Here is a 22,455-nt window from a genome sequence, read left to right as displayed (position 1 = left end):
GCAGGGGTTATACTGTGGGGAAGGGACATACAAAGCAACAAATAAATAATCTTATGAATGCGTTAGAAACAAATGTATGAAAGAAAAAAACATTAAAATACATATCTAAGGGTTCATTTTCCTAACATCACACTATCTGACCTTTTCCGCTTGACTCATACATATACTAGATACTGCAAATAAGGGAAACCATGGGACCTATGTTTCTTTGGGCATGGCTTACTTCACTTAATTGAGATGAGAAAATTGATGGGATATTGACAAGATTAGAGCATTTCCTATCTTATATTCCCTGCTTCTTCTATACCAGGGGTGATTTTATTGAATGGAACTCATTACTCATCCTAAATATATTTCTCAGAGAATTATTTCTCCCAAAAATAGTGGCTTTTTGAACAGCACTAACTCATTGTCTTATAATCATATAGTGAAAAATTTGGCATACATTGCAAATCTCAAAGTGCTAGTGACCTTGATTCATTTCTTATCTCCTTCTGCTTATCTCTGGCATTACTTCCCTCCTGGTTATTTTCCTCCAACTTCAAAAATAACAAGTGTACACCAATTTCTTCATATGATCCGCCTGACCTGTGTTTCTTTGTTACATCTCTTTCTGATCCACCAGCGTTAGATTCTCAACAATTAAGTTTTATAATTAGACTAAGCTCATCCCAGTTGTCCAGGATAACTTTCCCATTTGATGATATTTAACCTTTGTCACATGGGCAAGGAAAATTTATCGTCACATGCAAAGGAATTCACAGGTCTGTGGGACTTACATATATATGTATCTCTGAAGAGCTCTTATTTCTATCTCCCACACAGGACCTTCTTAGCAATGGACAATCTATTACAATACAATACAATTAAAAAAGAAGTTACTGGGAAAAATTTCTAGAAACAGTTCTTAAGCTAGAAAATACTGAGGTTTATTAGACCCTTTCTGCTTGATCATGCTCCCATCATGCTTTGTGAACTATAATCAGTTTAGCTAACCCTCTGAGAGCAGAGACAAGCACAGAAAAAGAGAAAACTAGAAATTACAGTATAGTCTCCAACCTGCTTACATTAGAAACTTCTATGTAAAGGAACAGATAATTCTTATTTGATTTGTTACTATTTAATTTAGCTTCTTCATATGGCTTTTGGAAAAATTCCTAGTTAATGTATTCATCAAAGTAAAGCTGAGTTGGTCATTATAAAAGAGAAAGATCTATGGGGATTTCAGGATGCATTTCTTTAATTTTTATTTTTTTTATTGTGAAAATAATGTACAGAGGGGTTACAATTAGATGGGCAAGATAATGAGTACATTTCTTATCAAGCATTGTAGCCTCCTCCTTTGTTTACCCTTCCCATCCCTTCCCAGCTTTCCTCCACCCCCCCCCACCAAATCCTCCCCCCCACCAAAGTTGTAAAGTTCGTTTTCGACATGACAACTTGTACTTCTCATTGTTGCAAAGGGTCCACCTGTATCCTTATTTAAAGGACTTGTTTTTCCCCTTCCCTTCCACAAATTATACCGACACCAAATACAGTGAAAGCAGGGGTTATAATGTGGGGAAGGGACATACAAAGTAACAAAGAAAAAATCTTATAAATGCATTAGAAACAAATGCATGAAAGAAAAAAATACATTGGAATACCTATCTTAGGGTTCATTTTCCTATCATCACCTTATCTGGCCTTTTCTGCTCGACTCATAAATATACTTAATATTGCAAATAAGGGAAACCATGGGACCTATGTTTCTTTGGGTTGGCTTACTTCACTTAATATAATTTTTTCCAAGCCTTTCCATTTCCTAACAAATGGGGCAATGTAATTCTTTCTGATGGAGGCATAGAATTCCATTGTGTATATATACCACATTTTTTTTTATCCATTCATCTACGGTGGGGGATCTGGGTTGGTTCCATATCTTAGCTATGGTTAATAATGCTGCAATAAACATAGTTGTGCTGGTAGCTTTAGTGTGGTCTTGTTTGTAAACATTTGGGTAAATGCCCAAAAGTGGGATTGCTGGGTCATAGCTCTATGTGGAGCTCTATGTTGAGTCTTTTGAGGAACCTCCATACTACTTTCCAAAGTGGTTGAACAAGGTTACACTCCCACCAACAATGAAGTAAGGTTCCCTTCTGTCCACATCCCCTCCAGCATCTGTTGTTAATAGAGTTCTTGATTTTAGCCATTCTAACTGGGGTGAGGTGGTATCTCAATGTTGTTTTGATTTGCATTTCTTTTATGGCTAGGGAGGTTGAGCATTTCTTCATGTGTCCATTGGCCATCCTTCTTTCTTCTTCAGAGAAGTTTCTCTGTAAGTATTTAGCCCACTTATTTATTGGGTAGTTGTTTCTTTGAGGATTTGTTGTTGGGGGATTTAATTTTTTGAGTTCCAAGTATACTTTAAAAACTTGAAAAAGGAAATCATAACAGCACTTAGAAAATGGCAGAAGCTCCCATGCTCCTGGATGGGAAAGATTAACATTGTGAAAATGGCAATACTTCCCAAGGCTATCTACAAATTAAATGCGATACCTATCAAAATTCCAATCTCATTCTTCAAGGAGATAGAAGAGGCAATCCAAAAATTCATATGGAACAATAAAAGACCCTGAATAGCAAAAATGCTCCTCAATGGAAAGAACACTGCTGGAGTAATATCAACACCAAATTTCAAACTCTACTATAAAGCCATAGTAATCAAAAGAGCTTGGTACTGGCACAAGAACAGACCTCAGGACCAATGGAAAAGAATTGAAAACCCAGAAATGAACCTGCAGACCTATAGCCATCTAATCTTCAATAAGGGAGCTAAAAAAATAGAATGGAAGAAAGACAGCCTCTTCAGTAAATGGTGTTGGCAAATTGGTTAACTACTTTTAGAAAACTAAAGCTAGATCCTTATATATCACCCTGCACCAGAATCAACTCCAAATGGATCACAGACCTCGGAGTCAAAGCTGCCACTATGAAAACCTTACAGGATGGAGTAGGAGAGACTCTAGGTCTCCTTGGTGTATTGTATTTTCTAAGTGTGAAATCTATCTTTTACAATCATGGAGTCTAGAAGTCTACAAATAAGTTGTATTCAGAAGCACTCTTTGCCTGCCACTCACTTTCTCCATCCTCCCTCCATCCCTTCCTTCTTCCCTCCCTTCCTCCCTTCCTCCCTTCCTCCCTCCCTCCCTCCCTCCCTTCCTTCCTTCCTTCCTTCCTTCCTTCCTTCCTTCCTTCCTTCCTTCCTTCCTTCCTTCCTTCCTTCCATCCTCTCTCTCTCTGTCTCTCTCTATCACACTCTGTCTCTTTCTGTCTGTCTGTCTGTCTCTCTGTCCATCCATCCATCCGTCTGTCTGTCCGTCCATCCGTCCATCCGTCCGTCCCCGTCTGTCTGTCTGTCTCTGTGTGTGTCTGTCTGTCTATCTGTGTGTCTGTGTGTCTGTGTGTCTGTGTGTCTGTGTGTCTGTGTGTCTGTGTGTCTGTCTGTGTGTCTGTCTGTGTGTCTGTCTGTCTGTCTGTCTGTCTGTCTGTCTGTCTCTCTCTCTCTCTCTCTCTCTCTCTCTCTCTCTCTCTCTCTCTCTCTCTCTCTCTCTCTCTCTCTCTCTCTCCAGTCCAGGGCTTGCACTCCAGGCAAGGGCAGTTTTCCTGACCTTTGATGCTCAAACCTAGTGTTCCACCACTTAAGACAACTCACTTAAGTATTTTTGGTGGTTAAGTTCAGATGAGAGTCCCACAGACTTTGCTGCCAAGGATGGCTTAAAACCATTATCCCCAAATCTCAGCTTCCACAGAAGCTAGGTATAGGCATGAGCCATTAGTACTAGGCAAAATTTAGTCTTTAATTTTTAACAAATACCAATATCAGTCCTTTAATAATGAGAAATATTAAGTATTCATATACACTATAAAATAGAGCAAATATGGTGTGAAAATCATGATAAACTTTAAACAATGGAATTGTCTTTAAAGTAAAAATCATGAAAAGATTAAGAAAATAAATTAATCAAGAAAAGTAAAACTATTACTTTTAAACTACAAAAACCTCACTCAGATTTTTATGTCAGTTAATAAATAATAATCATATTCTTAAAATTTGAGCAAATTTGTAATGAGAAGATCGAAATGCTAAAACTAAGATATAATCTATATTCTCTATTTATAATAAATTCCTTGTAAAAATAAAAAAATAAATTCATTGTAATGCAAGTGTTAAATTCTACAATCCTTTCTTAGAAAGGGACATGATTCCTGATACCTACTCCCTTATTTCTTTCTATCTTTTGGCCTAATATCATAGAAATTTCTTAAAATTTCCATTTAAATATTATTTTACTTGGAGATGTTTAAAACCAGTGCCATCTGAGGAATTCTAAATGCCTTTAATGTCTCTCAAAATCTGTTGAAATACAAATAGTCATAGGCATTACAGCTTCTGCTTTTCTCTAACCTAAATGTTAAGGGAATGATAGTTCAGTGTCTTCCTGAGCTGACATACAGATAAAACTTCAAGTCAAAATTTATTATACATGTTCCCTAAAATTAGGTTTAATGTGTTTAATCAATATAAAGACAATACTAGATTTTGCCCATATTTACCCTAGTTAATCTATGTTATTTGTTGGTCAAAATAGCATATATAAGCAACAAATCTATGTTCCTGTAAGATTTTCTTTAAGCTAGATTTTTTTAACCTAATGTCCATTACAGTCCATGAACAATCTGTGATGGCCCCTGTCTCTGCTCATCTGAGAGATTTAGAAGAGCAGCACATTCAAATATCTTTCCCTTCCCTCTAACTCCTATCTGGCACTCTAGATTTCTAAAAGGTACTTCCCTTGAATGTCCCCTAGTAACTTTTATTTGGTCAGTCATGGGGCTTGAACTCAGGTCGTGGCAGCTGTCCCTAAACACGTTTGCTCAAGGTTAGCATTCTGCCACTTTTAGCCACACTGTCACTTAAGATTTTCACTTATGACTGTCCTGCCTGGGCTCTCAGCCTCCTGAGGAGCTCGGATTACAGATGTGAACCACCAGAGCCCAGCTCCCTCAGTAAAATTTTATATTTATTTCTACAGACACATGGTTACTAATACTGGAAGATAGAATCAGATTTCATTCCAAAGAAAATGGAACAAATTAACACAATTTCACTGCAACAAACATACCTCAGAACATAGGTTTTTATTTCAAATTGCACCTTTTTACAACTACATATGGATCACTATACAGGTTCTCAACACAGTTCCAAACGTGTGAGATTGGGTCACTCTTGTACTCAACATTCTCTAGTAACTCATTTTATGCAGAGTAAAACTAAAGGCTTACATTTACTGTCAAGGCCTTAAAAGATTTACCATATTTTTCCTGTGATAACCTCTACTTTTGTTTTGTATTGTTTTGTTTAACAAATTGTATGTACTTAGAGAATATTGGTTTTTCCTGACTGCTTTACTTTTTATTCCTGCAATCTTTACCCCATACGTTATACACGTAACAACTTCATTCTACTTACAAACATGGATTTTTGCAAACATGGATGTACATATCTGTAATTGTTAGCCTTGGGAAGCTGGGACAGTAAGATAGTTAAGTTACTACACTAGAATTGAGATCTTGTCCCAAAACTAAATGAATAAATACAACAAGATAGGAAAACCATGATTGAAATCTGATGTTTTGTGTTTTCTTCCCTGCTCAACCTTTTGAGTACTAAATTTGCTACTTCTTATCTCTCAGGTGCCTTTTTGTACTCTTTAATTCATTCTAGTCTATCTCCTTTTCCAATAGCATTTACTATTTTCTATCATTGCATATTTATTACTGATTCATTTCCTGTTTCTCTCACCACATATATTTAGATCCTATAAGTACATAAAACATTGATTGCATCATTATTGGTTACCAATAATCTAGAAATGTGTTTGGTGCCTAGAACAGATTCAATAATCATGAATAACATAAATAACATTAATATAAACAAGTTCTCTTTTGGCCTTTTCTATAAAAAAATCTTCAACAGATGTCTTAACTTGGACCAAATCCTTCTTCTTCTTAATGCTTCTATAAAGAAGCACAAACTGTGTTTTTTTCTTTTACTTCTTTTTTATTGTTACCGTAAGGTAATATACAGAGGGACTGCAGTTACAAAAGTCAGATGATGAGTACATTTCTTTTTGAACAGTGTCACCTTTTCCCTTATTTTCTCTGTTTTTCCCTCCTGACCCCCTTCCCTCACAAGTTGTGTAGTTCATTTTCAGCATAGCATCTAGTGAGTGTCACTGCTGCATTTGTTCACACTTTATCCCACCATTTCTGTGTTCCTCCTTTCCTTCCCCCCAAAAGATAATCTTACATATTAGACAAAAGGTACAGAAACAAAAAACAGTGGCAAATAAGAACATAAACTACCAAAAATGCTCTTCTTTCCATTTCTGGAGTTCATTTCGATAAACATCATTTTATATGATCATATGCACAGATTAAGTGAGCCTTAGTGATCGTGTCCCAAGAATATCCTCCTTTGAATCCAGCATGTGAATGTTTAAAGTTTTGTATAATTTATTATATCTAAGTATATATTTTTTTCTCTTTTACCATCTACTGCATGTATTTGTGGACTTACAGGAACATTGTAGTCACAAAAAATGAGGGAAACTGCAACTTTTTTGGGTCTGGCTTACTTCACTTAATATATTTTTTCCCAAGCCAACAGAATGGGAGGAGATTCTTACTAATTATATATCATATAAGGGTCTTATATCTAAAGGATACTTAGAGCTCAACAAATTAATCCCACTCCTAAAAAAATCCTCAAGGAAACAAACACACATTGATCAGTGGGCAAAAGACTTAACAAGAGACTTCTCTGAAGAAGAAATAAGAATGGCTCATAGACACATGAAGAAATGCTCAACTCACCCTTCAAACATTACAGGAAGCAATAAGAAAAAATCCTCTTTGAACAGGCTGAAATTTTCTTTACTTTTTTTTTTTTGGCTGGAAATCATTTTTTATTATGAAAATACTGTACAGAGGGGTTACCATTACATGGGCAAGATAATGAGTATATTTCTTATCGAGCATTGTAGCCTCCTCCTTTGTTTCCCCTTCCCATCCCTTCCCAGCCCCCCCCGCACCCCCTCCCAATCCTCCCCCGACAACCAAAGTTGTAAAGTTCGTTTTCTACATGACAATTTGTACTTCTCATTGTTGCAACGGGTCCATTTGTATCCTTATTTATATGCCTTTTTTTCCTCTTCCCCTCCACAAATTATACCGACATCATATACAGTGAAAGCAGGGGTTATATTGTGGGGAAGGGACATACAAAGCAACAAAGAAATAATCTTATAAATGCATTAGACACAAATGCATGAAAGAAAAAAAAAACATTTAAATACATATCTTAGGTTTCATTTTCTTAACATCACCTTATCTGACCTTTTCTGCTCGCCTCATACATATACTAAATATTGCAAATAAGGGAAACCATGGGACCTATGTTTCTTTGGGCTTGGCTTACTTCACTTAATATAATTTTTTCCAAGCCTTTCCATTTCCTAACAAATGGGGCAATGTCATTCTTTCTGATGGATGCATAGAATTCCATTTTGTATATATACCACATTTTCTTGGTCCATTCATCTACTGAGGAGCATCTGGGTTGGTTCCATATCTTAGCTATGGTTAATAATGCTGCAATAAACATAATTGTGCTGGTAGCTTTAGTGTGGTCTTGTTTGTAAACATTTGGGTAAATGCCCAAAAGTGGGATTGCTGGGTCATAGGGGAGCTCTATGTGGAGTCTTTTGAGGAACCTCCATACTACTTTCCAAAGTGGTTGAACAAGTTTACACTCCCACCAACAATGAAGTAAGGTTCCCTTCTGTCCACATCCCCTCCAGCATCTGTTGTTATTAGAGTTCTTGATTTTTGCCATTCTAACTGGAGTGAGAGAGTACCAGAAACACAAAAAATCAAAGAAAGGTTGGACAAATGGGATTACATGTAATTGCAGAGATTCTGCATGGTAAAGGACATAGCAAGCAAGATCAATAGAAAGCCCATGGGTTGAGAGAGGACCTAAACTAGCCATACAATGGGCAAGGGTCTTATATCTAAGAAATAACTGCCCAATCAATAAGTGGGCTAAAGACTTAAAGAGAAACTTCTCTGAAGAGGACGTAAGAATGGCCAATACACACATGAAGAAATGCTCAAATTCTCTGTCCATAAAACAAATGTAAATCAAAACGTTTTGATTCCACCTCACCCCAGTTAGGATGGCTAGAATCAAGAACTCTAACAACAACAGATGCTGTAGGAGATGTGGCCAAAAGTGAACATTACTGCATTGTAGGTGGGAGTGTAAACTTGTTCAACCACTTTGAAAAGCAGTATGGACGTTCCTCAAAAGACTCCACATAGAGCTCCCCTATGACCCAGCAATCCTACTTTTGGGCTTTTACCCTAATGATCACAAACAAGGCCATACTAAAGCTACCAGTACAATTGTGTTTATCACCGCATTATTTACCATAGTTAAGATATGTAACCAAGCAGATGTCCCTCAGTAGATGAATGGATCAAGAATATGTGGCATATTGCTGGGCGCCAGTGGCTCATACCTATAATCCTAGCGACTGAGGAGGTTGAGATCTGAAGATCTCAGCCTTGGTTCAAGGCCAACCCGGGGAGGAAAGTCTGTGAGAATCTTATCTCCAATAAACCACTAGAAAACCAGAAGTGGCTGTGGCTCAAGTGGTAGAACACTTGCCTTGAGCTGAAGAACTCTGGGGTAGTGCTCAAGCCTAGAGTTCAAGCCCCACAACTGACAAAAAAAGAAAAAGAAAAAAAAAGTGGCACATTTATACAATAGAATTCTATGCTTCCATCAGAAAGAATGACACTGCCCCATTTGTTAGAAAATGGAAAGACTTAGAAAAAATTATACTAAATAAAGTAGGCCAGGCCCAAGGAAACATAGATCCCGTGGTTTCCCTTATTTGCAATAACTAGTATATGTCTAGCATAATCTTACCAGCCAAGTATAAAAGGTCAAAAGCTATGCATATATGACCATATAAGATGGTATTAAGCAAAATGAACCCCAAAATAGGAAAACAAGGTGTTTTATCTTTGTTGCTGTCATTTTAAAAAAATTAAAACGTACTATGTGAGTTGTTTGTTTCTTTTGTATATTCTTCTCCTATGGTATAACCCCTGTTTTTATTGTATTTGATTCTGATGCTCTGCATCTTCTATATACATTTTTCTAATTTGGGGAGGGGAAGGATAGTAACAAAATGCTGAAACAAGGATACAGGTTGATCCATAGAAACAATTAGATGTACCATGTTGAAAATGAACATTAAAACTTTTTTGGGGAGAGGAGTTGGGGAGATCGGGAAGAAAAGATCATAGGAGAAAACAAATGAAGTGGTAACAATGCTTCAGAGGTAATGTACTCATTACCTTACTCATGTAACTGTAACCCTTCTGTACAGTATCTTTACAATTAAAAACATATTTATATAAAAAAGAATCCTCAACTTCTTTAGCCATAAAAAGAATGCAAATCAAAACAACATTGAGATTCTACCTCACCCCAGTTAGCATGGTTATAATCAAGAAATGTAATAACAATAGATGCTGGAGAGGAGGTGAGGAAAAGAGAAACATACTTCACTTTTGGTGGGAATATTAACTTGTTCAACCACACTGAAAAGCAGTATGATGGCTCCTCAAAAGACTGACCATAGATTTTCTTATGACCCAGCAACTCCACTCACGGGCGTTTATCTCATAGACTACAAACAAGGTCACACTAAAGCTGTAAGCACAACCATATTCATTGCAGCTTTGTTTATTATAGTCATGCTATGCAACCAATCTAGATACCCCTCAAAGGAGGGATAGAATAAAATGTGGTATATATACAAAATGGAATTCTAATCATCCATCAGAAAGAATGATAATGTATCATTAGTACAAAAATGGAAAGACTTGGGCAAAGTGATTTTAAGTCAAATTTAAACACATAAGATGAATCCTTTACTTTTGTTTACATACAATTCTTTGATCACATTTAACTTGTTTTCTGAAGGAACATTTGACATATAAGCTTTTAAATGATGAATATTCAATTATTTAAAACATCAAACTTACATACAGGAAATAGATGAAGCTAGTGGTCATTCAGGAGTCAAATTCTATAGAATTTGTAAATAAAATGTTCATTTAGAAAAAGCAGTGAGTGGAATCCACCAGGATAATATTAAATGCAAACTTATTTGGATTAGAAAACATTATGTTATTTTTGTAATTAATCAATTTGATATTTCACATATGTATAATTACAAATTGATTGTATTGATATCCCTGTTAATTAGTTTGGGTAAAGAACAAAATGAACTTTAAATGAGCTCTTAAACTCCATATACAGACGAAATGCTCCAGGTATATTTCACCACACTATTCTAACTTTCTATGTTAAAATATAAAAACTTGTTTTCTCCTTTTGGTCCATTTGGAATCTTGTAAGAAGGTAACTTGAGCCTCTTAAAAGTAGATGAGAAGCCGGGAGCTGGTGGCTCACGCCTGTAATCCTAGCTACTCAGGAGGCTGAGATCTGACGATCGCGGTTCAAAGCCAGCCTGGGCAGGAGAGACAGTGAGACTCCTATCTACAATAAAACACCAGAAAACCGGAAGTGGCGCTGTAGCTCAAGTGGTAGAGCGCTTGCCTTGAGCTGAAGAGCTGAGGGACAGCGCCCAGGCCCAGAGTTCAAGCCCCATGGCCGACCGAAAAAAAAAAAGTAGATGAGAAGAAAAGTTAGCATATATGGATTTTGCTACTTATTTTATATATTTTTAGATTTCCCTTTTATTCTCAAAAAATGGAAAATAAATTCAACAGTCTTCATTCTTTTTCAAGCAACCATTTTCTCTAAACATTAGAACCATTCTACATAAGTGGAGAAACAGAATTTCAACATTTTCTCTCACAACTCAGGGAGATTTCTTTAGAAAAATCAAGACTTCCACATACATCTTTTTCCTTTTGAAAAACCTAATGCCACTTCTTAAGTGACTTATAAAATACAAGGTTTAATATCTAAGTCAGATGACAAAAATGGTGAGAAGATGTTTTATCTGTCAGTGTTGAGGTACTAACTATATTTCTACGGGTCTATAATAGATCCAGAGTTAAAGGTAACTGAGCTATGTGAGCTTCTACAGAGAAAAATGGACCAGTCAGAACACATCAGTCGTAGGGTATTCTTCACAAGGAATAATGATGAGGTTTCAGAGAAGGGAAAAAACTCTCCTTGCAAATTAAAATATTAGCTTCTTTATTTTAAGGAAGAAGCAGCGCACAGAAATGCAAAGCCCAAAATGTGAAGAATGACCTTAAACTGGAGTTTAAATTCAACTTAATTAAATCAAGCCCGGTGTGTCATAATCTATAGGAGAGTTGAGAGATGGGAAAAGTGAAGGAGGTTCAAGCTGGGGCAACTGTCAGGGGGTTGCTTCACTCAAACAAAACAAAGATTATGTTAGCTTCAGGCAGTTTGAACTGAGTAAGGCAGGAAAGTCTAAGGTCAAAAAAGAATACGATTATAGTTTGAGAAGGAAACAGCAAAATTTTCTGATGACTTCCTTGTCAAAAAATACTAATAGTTGTTATATAGAGCAGTGATATATGTTGAACTTCAATGTCCATTTATACATAGCTCAACACTCCTGAAAGTGAACAACGAGTAAAGTAAACCAGCATTTGTAACTCAGTGAGTTCCAGTACATAACTAGCGTTCTAGTAAGAAAAAATGTCACATTATCATCACGATTATATGTTGCTTAAAGATTGTCTGCGAATCTTCCCTAGGCTAAATTTTTGGATAAACTACCAGATTATACTTTCTTCTTCACAATCTGATTAGATACTTGACATAAATTTTAACATGATTTTATAGCCTACACAGGATTTACTTCATAAGTAGCAGTAACAAAAAGTAACTATGTCAGTCGCTCAAGGCAGCAGTCCCAGCTACTCAGGAGTTTGAGATTTGGGAATCACAGTTCAAAGCCAAGTGGTGTAGAAAAGATCTTGACAGCTTTATTTCTAATTAAGTAACAATAAGCCTGAAATGGAGTTGTGGCTAAGTGATTGAGTACTAGCTTTGGGCAGTGAAAGCCAAGGGACAGGGCCTAGGCACTGTGTTTAAAGCCCCAGTACTTCCTTTCCTCACCTTTAACTAACTTAGTTACAATTATATAAATATTAATGTATAAAATTAGTCATTTTCTGCAAATAGCTTAAAAACAATTGTACTTTGTATATTTTTAATGGTTCTGTTAATAATGTAAAGAAACTGAACCCCGACAGCTTCTCATCACTACATACATGGCTTGATTTACTATAATGTAACTTACTATGCAAATGTTCCTTGTTTTGTTTAACACCATCCTCCATCCATTAGTATTAAAAACATGTTTTCACATGTCTTCTGATGTGCAGCAAACTTAACTAGCAGCACTTGAGAATACATAGTGTGTTTAAAATTAACAGATTTGTCACAAGATGGAGGTGGTCACACCTGTAATCCTAGCTAATCAGGAAACTGAGATGTAAGACTTCCAGTCCAAAGCCTACAAGGCAGGAGTGGCCTTGAGACCCTTATCTCCAATTAACCACCAATGCCAGAAGGTTGATTACGTGGTAGAGCACTAACTTGGGCAAAAGGAGTCCAGGGTCAGGCAGGAACAGTGGCCAGGATGTAAGTTTAAGTCCCAGGAATGGAATTGTGTTTGTGTGTGTACACACACATATATTTATATATATATTATATATTATGTGCACTTATATAGATTGGCACTATATTTAAAATGGGATCACATACATATAAAAGGCACTATATATACACTATATATACATGCCATACTACAGTACATATAATATAAATATACAATATATAAAAGTATATAAAATATATAGAGGACATACAGTGCATGTACACTTTATTTGTGAGATGCATATACACAATATTAGAATTACAGTTTTCACACTTTCTATATTTATCATTTATTTTGATATGTTGGAATTTCCTTATATCCTTAAAATTTCACTCTTACAAAATAACTTTTTCCTTACTATTTACATATAAAATTGAATGTAATGTTTGGAGTAAGGCTCAAGAAGTAGAGCACTTGCAGAAGACTTGTACAAGAAGAGTTGTACAAGCAATGCATTAAAAAGCATCTGCAAAATATCAAAATCTATGAAACAGTATGTGTGAATTAATACATATAAGAAAAACACAATCCAACAATTATGAAAAAACTTTATTACTGCTCTCTGTGAAGTTGATATTCAAACAACCAAGCAATATTGGGTCCATAAATATCTCCCATCATTCTCTCTTTTTGCTCCTCCTCCATAGCTATTCTCTCATCTTTATTCTCACTTGTCTTCATTTTGTTTGTTTTTTAAGTTATAATTTCATATATAAAATAAAACACAATATTAATCTTTCCGAGTCTGGCTTGCTTTGTTTAACATGATTTCCAATGCCATCCTTTTTTCTGCATATAGTCTAATTCTATTTTATGACTAAATAATACTTTATTTCTCTCTCCATATATATATGTGTGGCATATACCCCACACACACTCACACACACACCCACATACTATAACTAATTTTTATGTGTTCATCCATTGTTGGGCACGTTGAAGTTTTCATAACTTGGTACAGTGAATTGTGATGCGATTTAAGGGCAAAATAGTCTCACTCTAGTGCACTATAACCCTGAATGGATTAGACACCCTTTGAGGGACCTTTCAGAATTTTCACAAGCAAAACATTAGATTATGTAAAAGAGTTTATGTAGGTCGATTATGTGACCAGATTTAAATCTGTAGTAACACTGAAGAAGAATTTTGGCCTTACATAATTTAAATAATTAACTCTGAACTTGGAAGAGATCTCTTTTGGCAATATTAACCTTACTACCCATCAGTTTATGTGATTACAGTAGTTGATGTGGTCAGTTGGGGAGGGAGGAAGCTGTGTATCAAGTGGTAGAGCATGAGCCTTGAGCAAAAGGAAAGCCCAGGAACAGTGCCCTGGTCCTGAGTTCAAATCCCAGAACTTCTGAATGCACACTCATTCACATGCACTCACACACACACTTGCACACACACACACAATCGCTAAAGTTGGGAAATTATTGCCAACACTTTTGTGATAGAAGTTGATAGAACTAAGATTTTATTCCAGATATACATAATTTGAAGTTGTGGATTGTTCTCAGATACCTGAAGAAGAACTTGATGCAGCATATAATTTAATAAACATTTGAATCTGTGTTGAAAATGGACTAAATAGAATTGAATCTCTAAAGCTTACAAACTGTGTTATGATTACCATTTTCCCCAAGTTCTGCAAGCAAATAAATGCTTTCCAACTGAGGAAATTAGTTGAGATACAATTAAACGCCTTTAAATGTTTTTGAGAAATTGAGGATACATTATTCTGGATATTGATTTACTGACTCCTACATTAAAGTTGAAAGAAACCATAAAACCAAGAAGCCCTCAAAGAGATGACAAATTGGAGACTTAAGTGATTGATGGTTTAGGTAAATGAACTGGAAATTTTTAATTTCAGGTACTCACTCTCACAGGTAAGTGGTTTTGTATGATAATCCTGACCTCTAGTTCTTCATTACACATAAATTTAATACGAAATATTTTAAAGTTATTACATGGCTGTATGTGCATGAACTGATATGTGTGTGTCTGTTTCTATGCATATGTTATAGTTAACCAAATACTGTGTGAGAACATGTTTTAGCAAGAAAATTCCACTTGCAGACATGTAGACTGTTTTCTTGTTTCTCCAATGGTTTCGTTGCACTTAGTGACACCAAATTCTTGTGGTTCTGGGATTGTGATTGCTCCTTGGAAGAAAGAAGCCTTTTCTGGCTTTAAAGGAAAATGTATTCATCTAGCATTCTTCTCATTGTTTTATTTAACTGCTCTATGGAACAATTCATTTGTCTCTTTATTTGATAAAATATCAGATTAAGAATAGCTGGGGAATTTTTTAAATTCAGCTTGAGTAATAGTAGGAAGAGAATGTGACTGTGGAAGTTCAAATGATGCATCTAAGTTACAACCCTTTAGAGGATTGCAAGATGGCGTTAAATTATAAAACATCCAAAAACTAAATGTTGTCAGCTAAGCGAAGACCTCATACAGATTTTTTTATCTCTTCCTGTGAATGCCCTAGCTATGTGTGCCATGCTAGTTCCCTTGTGATAAAATTTTTATTTTAAAAAATACTATTTTCTCTTGTTATATCATTTCATTTCTGTAGGACTCAAAATTAATTAAGGGACAAATGAAGAGCATTTTAAGAAACAAGAAGAAAGCAGTTAAATTTTAAAGGAAAATGTATGATAATGTAAGTACTAGATACACAGACAGAACAAGAAAAGATTCAAATATTCAACATGGTAATTATAAGTTATAAAACATAGACATATGACCGTTTAGCACAACTATGTTTATTGCAACATTACTTACCATAGCTAAGATATGGAACCAACCCAGATGCCCCTCAGTAGATGAATGGACCAACAAAATGTGATATATATATATATATATATGTATATATATATATACACATAGTGGTAAATATATGTATATGTACATATACATACATATGCACACACATACAATGGAATTCTATGCCTCCATTAGAAAGAATGTCATTGCCACCTTTGTTAGGAGATGGAAAGGCTAGGAAAAATTTATATTAAGTGAAGTAAGCCAGGCCCAAAGAAACATAGGTCCAATGTTTCCCTTATTTGCAATAACTAGTATATGTATGAGACAAGCAAAAATGGTCAGATAAGTTGATGTTAGGTGAAATGAACCCCAATATAAGGTCTCAAGTGTTTTTCTTTCTTGCTATTGTTTCTAAAATATTTATGAGGGAATTTTTTTTGATGTTTTTTCTATGTCCCTTCCCCATGGTATAACCCTTGATTTCACTGTATTTAATGTTGGTATAATTTGTGAAGGGGAAGAAAAAACCAATTGTTTAAATAGGGATACAGGTTGACCTATTGCAACAATGAGATGCACAAGATGCTTTGTCAAAAATCAAACTTTACAGCTCTGACGGTGAGGTGGGGGGTGTAGTCGTGGAGATGTGAGGCAGGGATGGTAGGGGAAAACAAAGGAGGAGGCAACAATGCTTGATAAGAAAAGGAGGAGACTACAATGCTTGATAAGATATGTACTCATTATCCTGTCCATGTAATTGTAACCCCTCTGTATAGTATTTTCACAATAAAAAATATATAAAAATTTAAAAAATTAAAAAAAAGTAATGTACTCATTACCTTGCTCATGTAATGTAACCCTCCTCTGTTCAGTGTTCTCACAATAAAAACTCATTTTTAAAAAAAGCCAGTACCAAGCTGTTTTGATTATTATGGATTTGTAGTAGAGTTTGAAATTTGGTATTGATATTCCTCCAGCGCTGTTCTTTCTGTTAAGGATCATTTTTGCTTTTGGGGGTATTATCATTATTATTATTATTAAAATAACATGCAGAGGGTTTAAATTACATGGGCAAGATAGTGAGTACATTTCTTATCAAACATTGTTGCCTCCTCCTTTGTTTCCCCATACCATCCCTTCCTCTCTACACCCCCTATCCCCCACACCCCCCTTTCACTCACCCAACACCACCCCCCCCACCCCGCCAAAGTTGTAAAGTTCGTTTTTCGACATAACGTCTTGTGCATCTCATTGTTGTAATGGGTCCACCTGTAACCCTATTTAAATAGTTTGTTTTGTCCTTTCCCTTCACAAATTATATCAATGTCAAATACAGTGAAGGCAGGGCTCATACTCTGGGGGAGGTACATACAAAGCAACAAAGAAATTATCATATAAATACGTTGGAAACAATCGCAAAAAAGAAAAAAAAAACATTTGAATCTGTATCTTGGGGTTCATTTTGCCTAACATCAATTTGTCTGACAGTTTCTGTTTGTCTCAGATATATACTAGTTATTGCAATAAGGGAAACCATGGGACCTATATTTCTTTGGGACTGGCTTACTTCACTTAATGTAATTTTTTCCAAGTCTTTCCATTTCCGAAGAAATGGGACAATGTCTTATTGTTTCATATGAATTTTTGGATTGCCTCTTTTATTTCATTGCAGAATGAGATTAGAACATTGACAGGTATTGCATTGATTTGAAGATAGCCTTGAGAGTATTGCCATTTTCATAATGTTGATCCTTCCAATCCAGGAGCATGGGAGGTTTTTTCTACTTTCCAAGGTATGTTTTTCTTTTTCAGGTTTTTAAAGTTTTCATTATAGTGGTCCTCCACTTCTTTGGTTAAGTTAATTCCTAAGTATTTTTTTTGTGGGGCTATTATGAACGGAATTGCTTTCCTAATTTTAGCCATGCTTTCTTCATTGTTGGCATACAGAAAAGCCATTGATTTTGAGGGTTAATTTTATACCCTGCTACTTTGCCAAACTTTGGAATCAGCTTGAGTAATTTGGGAGTGGAGTCTGTGGGATTCTTTAAATATACTATCATTTCATCAGCAAAGAGGGAGAGTTTTACTTCTTCGTTCCCTATTTGGATCCCCTTTATGTTTGCAGCTTGTAGATAAGCATTCTAATACTAAATTGGAGTGTAGAGAGTAGGGTAAAGACTTAAAGAGAGACTACTCTGTAGAAGAAATAAGAATGACCAATATACACAGGAAGAAATGCTCAACCTCCCTAGCCATGAACGAAATGCAAATCAAAAGAAAATTGAGATACCACTTCTCTCCATTTAGGATGGCTATAATCAAGGACTCTAATGAAAACAGATGCTGGAGGGGATGTGGACAGAAGGGAACTCTACTGCATTCTTGGTGGGAGTGTAAACTTGTTCAACCACTTTGGAAAGCAGTATGGAGGTTCCTCAAAAGACTCCACATAGAGCTCCCCTATGACCCAGCAATCCCATTTTTGGGCATTTACCCGTATGATCACAAACAAGACCATACTAAAGCTACCAGCGCAACTATTTTTATTGCAGCATTATTTATCATAGCTAAGATATGGAACCAACCCAGATGCCCCTCAGTAGATGAATGGATCATCAAAATGTGGTATGTATACACAATGGAATTCTATGCCTCCATCAGAAAGAATGACATTGCCCCATTTGTTAGGAAATGGAAAGACTTGGAAAAAAAATGTATTTAGTAAAGTAAGCCAAGCCCAAAGAAACATAGGTCCCATGGTTTCCCTTATTTGCAATAACCATTGTATGTCTGAGTCAAGCAGAAATGGTCAGATAAGTTGATGTTAGGAAAATAAACCCCAAGATAAGTATTCAAATGTTTTTTTTCTTTCTTGTGATTGTTTCTATCATATTTATAAGATGATTTCTTTGTTGCTTTGTACATCGGTTCCCCCATGATAAAACCCATATTTTCACTGTATTTCATGTTGGTATAATTTATGGAGGGGAAGAGAAAAAACAAATTGTTATATAGGGATACAGGTGGACCCATTATGTAAATGAGATGTACAAATCGTTATGTTAAAAAACAAACTTTACAACTTTGATGTGGGGATGGGAAAGGATGGTAAGGGGAAATAAAGAGGAGGCAACAATACTTGATAAGAAATGTACTCATTATCTTGCTCATGTAATTGTAACCCCTTTGCATGGTTTTTTCACAATTAAAAAAATGAAAAAAAGTCATGGACATTAAAAGAAATGGAGGAAGCAACAATGCTTGTTAGGAAATGTACTCATTACCTTGCTCATGTAACTGTAACCCTTCTGTACAGTATTTTTAAAATAAAAAACATATAAAAATTAATTACAAAAAAATAAAAAATTCCTGCATGAAAATGTTAAAAATAAAAGATTTTTCAAGATCACTGTTGTCTTGGATCACACTCTGTAGTTGTCTGGTGAAATTTTTAGCAAACTGCTAGAATACCATAGAACACTAAAAAAGTATAATGTCTTCCTCATGTGCTTTGTAACTTTATTGATTTTTGAAACTTTTCCTTCCATGTTTCTGTGTGTATGTGTGTCTAATGTGTTAGCTTTGATATAATAGCACAGTAATTACTATATAGAAAATAATAGAAATATGATATTAAGGTTGTTTCATCAGACTAATAGAAACAGACCTTAATAAATGGTAAAATCATTACTTCCCTTGGACAAAACTTATTCTTTTCATTTAAACAAAACTGATAGTCACACATACATATGCAACCATTGCTGTTGTCAGAAGCAGTGCCTCATAACCTTCTCTTTACAAACCATATGACATTTCAAATCTGACTCTCAGGTAATCTCTAACTTGTTTATCTCCTAATGATTCTCTGGCTTAGCTTCTTGACAATGACCACATTTGCAGGTTCTCCATCTCCTGGATATGTCAATTTTTGTACTAGATCATTAGAACATGTGAATATGTGTACATTCTAAAGAAGCTAAACAAAAGAATTATTGCTAGAGATGAAAAACATCTGAGATGAAATGACAATTCTTGGCCATAGAAGATTACCTAACACATCGAAGAATGTCCTACCCTGAATTTAAAGTACTGGAGAAAATTCTTTGTCTAACATGTGAGATTATGACTTATAAAGTTATTTTTGTTTTCATTTTGTCTAATCATTTTCATATATACATATACATACATATATATATATATAGTCTCTTGGAGTTGTTTACATTCTTAACCTTGTTTTGCTCCATTTCAATGCTTTTATTATTAATTTAGCAGACTTAAAGTTAATGTCTCTATTTTATAGTCTTTGTTTTAAACTCTAGTTTATTTTTATTTTTTCAATATAAACCTACAATTATGAAATTTTTTAAAGTGTCACATTGTAGTAAAGGTGTATGTATATGTAGGGCCCTCCTCAGTATTAATCACTAAATATTTCAATTTATCTATTGTATATTTGTGTATAATTTAACCTTTAATAGTTACATTCTGATTATATTGCAACCTTAGATTTTCAGATTGTGTATTTTATGACCAGTTCCCTAGCTGGATTTTTATCAATCCTCCATTTGAAGCATATTGGGAATAAAAAGTTTAAAAATTGTATTTGAGATTCAATTGAATCTTTTAATTGTTTAAATTGTCTTATCCACCAGTTGGTGATTGACATAGTTCAGAATCTCTGTATCTATTTTATTATGGTACTTACATATCAATTCTATTTCATTTATGTCTTTGGAAATTATGTTTATAAAGTTATCAGGACAAATTTCATTGATCCAGGTTCATTCTTTACAGTTCAGTAAAAGATCCATTTGTAGTAATTTTCCGGATGGTCCATTAGATGAATAACTTTTATCCAAGCTTTCTTATTTCATCTAATAATTAAGTTACAGTTGAATACCTTTCATTTATTCTTTATCTTGAGGTATAATGTTCACTTTTTCTTGCTCAGCTGGCCATGGTTATGAAGGCTGAATTCTGGGGATATAGAGAGATGATTACATGTAACATGAGAAATCTCGGATGAAAATGTTGTACATAAAATTTTCTTTTTTATATTGTGCAATTAATCTTCACCATAAGCTTGTAAAAGAAGTTAGTTATCTTTACCAGTGACATTTATTTATTCATGCAGCTCCATAATATCATGTAGTTATCTTCTCATTGTGTGTGTGTGTGTGTGTGTGTATGTGTGGTTTATTGGAGATCAGAGTCTCATAGACTTTCCTGCCTGGGCTGGTAGGAATCCTCAGCTCTTAGTTTCCTGAGTAGCTAAAATTACAGTCATGAGCCACGGGCATCTGACATTCATTGTCTCTTTATCTTTAGTTTAGGATATGTTTTAATTTCTTTCAGTAAATAATGACAATAAAATCTCTTGGCTTAATTATTTATGACTTAATTTCTCTCTCAAATTAAAGATGACTTGAAAGGTTTTCTTTCAACATCATAAATAAGTCCGAAAGTATCTATGGCTTCCATGGTTTCTGATGAGAAATTATCTCTTAATCTATTTTAAGATCTTTTTCATATAAGCCAGTACCTTCTCTACTGCTGAAAATATTCCCTTTAAGTCTTCAGCTTACAGAATTTTGAATATGACATATTATAGGATAGATCTTCATTAATTTACTTCATATTTTGGAAGTATTTATATGTATAATTATATTTATAATTTACTTAGTTTTTACTATAGTTAATTATACAAAGGAGTTTCAATTAAACATGTAAGAAGATAATTTTTATTCATCATTGTCACCACTTCTAAGATTTCCTCCCCTTTCTATCCCCACCCCATTCACCTCCTCTGGTTGTAGCCTTCTTTTTCCACATATGCTCATTAAATATTATAGCTGCTTTTGTCCATCATTCTTATTTTTGTCCTCTCTCTTTCCTAAGCCCCGCCCGCTTCTATGTGTAATTTATATAACAAATTTGAAAGCATTCCCTCAATTTTCCTTCAAATATTTACTTGTTCCCTTCCCCCTTTCGCTCTCCCTTCTCCATTCCCTCCCTCCTTCCTTCTCTCTCTTGCTCTTTTCTGTTTCTCTCTCTGTTCTTCCTCCTACCCCCTCTCCCACTTTCCTCCCTACTTCCCTTCTCTCTCACTTTCCTTTCTTCCTCATTTTATCTTTTTCTTCTTTCTCTTTAGTATCTGATTTCTTTAGATCACCTAATATACATATTGATATCTAGCTTCTATTTCTTTATTGATATTCTTTATGTCTTCATTCACAGTTTTCTCAATTTCCTAAACTTATTCATTGGTATCTTTTACCTCATTGAGTACATTAAAGGCCCTTTGTCTTTGTCTATTAAGTTCCTTACCTGGACTTCTTCATGACAATTTCTTTTAACTTCTTATTTTCCTTTTCATATGTTATACATTCTTATGTCTTTGTATTCTTTGTAATATTTTGTTGATAATTTGGCCTCTTAACCTCACTGTGATAATGCTGCATGAAAAATTAGCATTATTATTTGATGAAAGCTGTAGTGATCCATTTTTCTATGACTTTTCCTAGTTCAAGACTACATTTCTTATCATCTATTCTCATTGAAGTCTTTATGAAATTATTTCCATGGTTATCCAGTTACCTGAGAGATTTATTTCAGTGCCTGCCTTCATTAAGAAGAAAAAAAGCTGGTCTCTTTCTTTAAATACCATTGATGGGATTGTAGTTCAGGCCCCAGGGATTAAACTACTCATGGTCTCTCAGTTTTAAACACATACCTGTTTTCTCCCATAGCAAAGTCAAGTCACAGTGGAGCCTAGACCTTTACCTCTACCTGACTTACTCAGGAGTGGTAGCAGCTACACCAAAAGCCCTAATTCAGGAAAATAAGCCACTCTGCTCTTCCCTAAGCCTGATTGTGAAGT

The sequence above is a fragment of the Dipodomys spectabilis genome, unplaced genomic scaffold (genome assembly GCF_019054845.1).
Source record: "Dipodomys spectabilis isolate Male_0828 unplaced genomic scaffold, ASM1905484v1 ptg000276l, whole genome shotgun sequence".
Classification (NCBI taxonomy): Eukaryota; Metazoa; Chordata; class Mammalia; order Rodentia; family Heteromyidae; genus Dipodomys; species Dipodomys spectabilis.
The sequence above is the reverse complement of the archived record's forward strand: the minus strand, read 5'-3'. Positions refer to the sequence as shown.